The sequence below is a fragment of the Adiantum capillus-veneris genome, chromosome 10, assembly GCF_014529385.1.
Source record: "Adiantum capillus-veneris isolate H3 chromosome 10, ASM1452938v2, whole genome shotgun sequence".
Classification (NCBI taxonomy): domain Eukaryota; kingdom Viridiplantae; phylum Streptophyta; class Polypodiopsida; order Polypodiales; family Pteridaceae; genus Adiantum; species Adiantum capillus-veneris.
This window is the reverse complement of record NC_140940.1, coordinates 87540924-87546299: the sequence shown is the minus strand read 5'-3', so window position 1 is coordinate 87546299 and position 5376 is coordinate 87540924.

Genomic DNA, 5376 nt, shown 5'->3' with positions numbered 1-5376 from the left:
ATCATTTAGTCCAAGTGTATCTAGCTTTGCTCTTTCTTTGGACATAAATGCAGTGAACTCATCCTAATACAAAACACTGTATTGAAACCATAATAAAATTTTACATTAATTACCCAACATGTAGAGTAGGTATCACCTTCCACACAAGTTGAGATATCAATCCACATGGAGTGTTGTACCATGGTGCAGCACCATGGTAATACCTTGCCTCCACAGTCATCTCCACCCTAGCCCATTCTCTCATATCAGGTGTCAATTTTTGAAGGATTGAATCTTTATTTGCCATGCCAAATCTTTGAAACATATAAACTTCATGAGTGATGTTTGGCATGACATGTGCCCTAGAAATGCTGCAAAAAAATTGAAAACAAAGAGTTGAACACAAGCATTGCTTGCAAAAAAATGAGAGTCAACATGCAATTAACAAACTTACGCATTGGAAGTGTCAAGTGCAAGAAGCAACTCTGCTTCTTTTGCTCTGGACAACTCAAGGAATTGGCAATGAACACTAACATGGTATTGACCATTGTCCGAGTACTCTATCACATACAAAAAAATCATCATTTGTAAAAACAAAGCTTTACAACAAAAGAGTGAAAAAGGTGAAAGATATTACTATCTTTGATTCTCTTCCACCATGTTTTTTGCCTATGGTTTCCATCCCATACCAGAAACTTTTTTCCTTTGAGCTCCTACCATTCTCTACCAAGTGATCTCTCGAACTCAGCATTTCTTTCCCGCCAAAGTCCCCATTCCTCCAAATCCGCTGTGGTCGCGGGAATGATATCTCCTCTAGAATCCCCAACGGACACAAGGAAATGCCCCATAGTTTCTAAATACCCAGCAGAATCAAATGAGGAAATGAGCCATTCTACATCATCTCTAGCAAACCTAACAGCCTCATGCACCATGAGTCGACAAAGTGGAACCGAAGGAGGCAATGTCTTCTTCTTTACATAAAACTGACTTAGAACATCTTTCATCAAGCCAAGCGAAATTTGCTTGCCTAGGTGTTTGGAATGCTTATTCTCCTCATCCCCTTCAGGATCACTATTTTCTTCATTGTCATGATGATCTTCAATGTGAACATTGGTCTCTGCATAGAGATAACAAGTGACAAACATTCAATTGTCCAAAAACATATGCAATTAGGATTAGATAGTGTAAAGTATTTAATTTACAGAGATTTTGCAAGAGTCTCCTTTGTACGGAGAAAAATTAAAAAAAAAAAAACCGCACACCGTATATAGAGCTCTCATATGAGATTTAAGGACCTTTTCTCCAACATAAACAAAAACAATACTTAATATTTTCTCTAGCAACTATCAATGGTATGTATATAAAAAATGGTTCACCCTTTCTTACTCTCCCACATGGTTATTAATTACCAAACTTTCCAAACGAAAAAAAAAACGTCCACCATGAAATTTAACACTAGAATGGTAACATGACACTTTTATGTCCTTGGACACTTTTGTGTCCTATTAAGTGACCATTTTGCTTGAATTATTTGAAGAGTATGAAAATGAATTTCTAGGTGCTATATATCCACAAAGTTGCCTTATGAGCTGAAAAAAACTTAGCATTTTTTTTGGAGTATCAATCTCACCATTAACCTTACTCGTGCACAACATTTTTGAACGTAAACTGTGTGAAAAAACGGGTCCTGTTTTTGGTTTTTTTTTTCAATTTTTGGCAACTATATCACTCTAAACTTCATCTTTATGAGGTTTAGATGGCTAGAGGTTAGGCCATCATAGTTCTCAACATGTTTTGATGCTTGTAGGGAGAGCTAAGTGTTAAAATTGAAAGTTATGACCAATTTACAAGAATTGCATAATCCTGTTTTTTGGCCAAAATTAGCACTTTTATGATTTTTTTGGTGGCTTTCTTGATATCCAAATTCAATTTTGATTGTGTAAGTGTAATGTATAACATAAAGCTAATCTTCCTTGAGTTTTGGGGGACCTAATATGCTATATAGCATAGTATATGATGATGGTTGAGTTTTTTTGATTGCTGAAGAATACGATACATTTTAGAGTAGCAAGTATAACTTTCTCAATATTGCTAGTTTCTTAGGCCAATTGTGTGTATTTTGTAGGTAGTAACCATATCTAATCATAGAATACAAACTTGGGTAGATATTGAGTAGTTTCTATGGGTTTCTAGAGGTCATAATGCTAAACTCAATTTTTTCATGTTTGCTGTATTTAGCACTTTATCATTGCCCCCAAGGTTCCAATTGTAAGAGATCCATTATCCTTTTGACATGATCCATGGCTCCTTTGGATCCAAAGGCCCAAAGGGAACTAAGAAAACATGTATATAGTATCTGTATTAAGCGTGACTATAGAAACTTTGATGATAGGTCCGCAGAATGGCAAAAATGCAACTTTTTTGTACCTATTTTTTTTGCCCAAAAAAAAATTAGTGAGGTAAAAGCAACCATATGTTTTGGTCACCAACCCATTGAAGTTAACGGGGCATTTTATCTCATGTCCTACAAAAATCCCCACTCTTATTTATATGCAATCAACCGTAAGAAATTGCTCTTTTGGGCAAAATGCACTGGTCCATCAACTTTGGAGGCTTGTAGTGACCAAGGGATGAGAAAAATTACAAGTTTCTCATTTTTTCCATATGTACTAGTTATTGAACTATAAGCTCATGAAAGGATTTTTCAAAATGAGTGGATCTACTATGGTTTTGGAATTTTTTCCCAAAACCCTGAAAGGACACTTTTATGTCCTGTTAGGTTACCATTCTAGTGTTAACAATCTACCATTGAAAAATTTATAACATAAACTACGTATTGACACAAAATTATAGCATACACTCATAATTTACTTGTGATCTCTACGTCATCTTCGATGTTGTTGGAGTCTTCATCAACTTGAGCCTCATCATCAATAAAAACACACCTTTTGAGAATCCTATTCTTTTTATTTGGTGGAGTGTCCAAATGTCGGACTCGTGATGATGCCTCCTGATCGATAGCTCCCTTTGGTATACAATCAGACCTAAGCTTCATGCTCACTTGACGGTTGCTAAAAGGAGAGACTGGAGGTTTTCTTTTCTTGCTATCCCTCTTTGGTGCCATTATCTACACAACACATATAATATAGTTTTTAGTTTATATAAGACCACATAAAAAATGCAAAAAAAGGGGAGGCAGAGCTCCCCCATCATCCGCGTGCGCGCGGATGATGGCGGAGCTCTGCCTCCCCTTTTTTTGTCGACACAGATGATGGGGGAAAAAAATTTCAAAAACCTTAATCAAAAGACTATTTCCAGCAATACCATTGACAAAGCTCACCAAATCTACAAAAAAAGGGAGAGGTAGAGCTCCCTAATCATCCGCGCACGCGCGGATGATGGGGTTGCTTTGTCTGCTCTTTTTTTTTTGCGTTTTTGATGTGTTTATAGAACAAATAATTTAGGTTTTATTTCAATAACCTCAAGCAAAAGCATTTTTTCTACAATACCGTTGACAAAGCTCACCAAATCTACAAAAAAAGGGGGAGGCAGAGCTCCCCCATCATACGCGCGCGGATGATTGGGGAGCTTTGCCTCTCTCTTTTTTTGTAGATTTGGTGAGCTTTGTGCTATTTTCATTAATTTTGTGGAGTTAATCCCAAAATTTAATGACATCTATCTGATAGATTGTATGCTTTAATCCAAAATTTCCAAAAAAAGGGGGGAGGGCAGAGCTCCCCCATCATCCGCGCATGGGCGGATGATGGGGGATCTCTGCCCTCCCCCTCTTTCTTTGGTAATTTCTGATTAAAGCATACAATTTATCAGATAGATTTGTTATGAACACCAAAATCGTTTTTAATCAGAACTTGAAGAAAGCCCTTTTTTCCCGCATTGAACGGTTCTCTGCGGTCTATCTTCCGGCGCCGCAACGACAATAGTGTGTGTGTGTGTGTGTGTGTGTGTGTGTGTGTGTGTGAGAGAGAGAGAGAGAGAGAGAGAGAGAGAGAGAGAGAGAGAGAGAGAGAGAGAGAGAGAGAGAGAGAGAGAGAGAGGCACCAACATGATGCGCGCACGATGGTACTGGACTGTGTTAGCTCGAGCAAGTAGACGATTGGTTCTCGAAGTAGTAATGCTTCAAACCTAAGCTTTGACATTCACTATTTTTGACCTCTTTCTAGTCTTAAGCAAAGCGACCACAACTGAGTTTTTTTTGTTTTTTTTTTGTTTTTTTTTTAAGTCCACGATTCTTGGCCATTTTCAGCGAGCCGTAACTCCCAAATGGTTCAGAATTTTCCCGGGGCCAACTCACATGAATTTGTTTGCCTTGTCGAGCTCTTCGACGATTGTGTGATACAAAAAATTCATATCCAGCTCAGTTTGGCTGAAAATTCAGCTGCAAGTTGACAATTTCTACAAAAACAGCGCAAAACAGCATTTTCTCACTTTTTCCCTAATCTACGGGCTAAAACGAGCATCAAAATGAAGGAATCTGAAAAAACTTAAAGAAGCAATATTTTTCCTTGTATTGAGGACTACAATTCCTACATACAAAACTTTTCCAAATTTTGACCTTAGCATCCTCAAAAGTAGCTCCCAACAGGTGTCCCGGGTCAAAATTTGAAACTTCACGAAAACGATTAGATTAAAGTCCTAGGCTGTGAAAAATGGTGAAATGAACGATAAATATTATATAACATTACTATACTCTGTATTATGTATAATATATGTATAATCACAACATATATATATATATATATATATATATATATATATATATATATATATATATATATATATATATATATATATATATAATATACTCTATATACTATATAGTCTATTTACTATATACTTTTTACTGTAAGTATAACATTATATACTATATAATCTATATATACTATATAACGTACTGTAGTGCTACTGGACTGGACTAGACTGGATTGGTATTGGACTGAACTTATCCTCAACTAGACTGGACTGAACATGGACTGGATTATCCTGGACTGGTACTTATCTTGGACTGGACTTATCCTGTACTGGTACTAGTACTGGACTATACTAGTTCTAATAATGGATTGGAACTGGAGCTGGTACTGGTGCTGTACTGGACTAGACTTGACTGATACTGGACTGGACTAGTACTGGATTGGACTGATATTGGCACTGAACTGAACTTGACTAGTACAGTACAACTACTGGATTGGATTGGATTGGTACTTGACTGGACTGGTACTAGGTGGACTAGTACTCGATTGGTCTAGTACTGGACTAGATTGGACCGGACTACTACTAGATTGGACTTCATTGGTACTGGACTAGACTGATATTGGACTGGATTGGACTTGACTGGTACTGGGTGGACTAGTACTGGATTGGACTTGACTGGTACTAGAT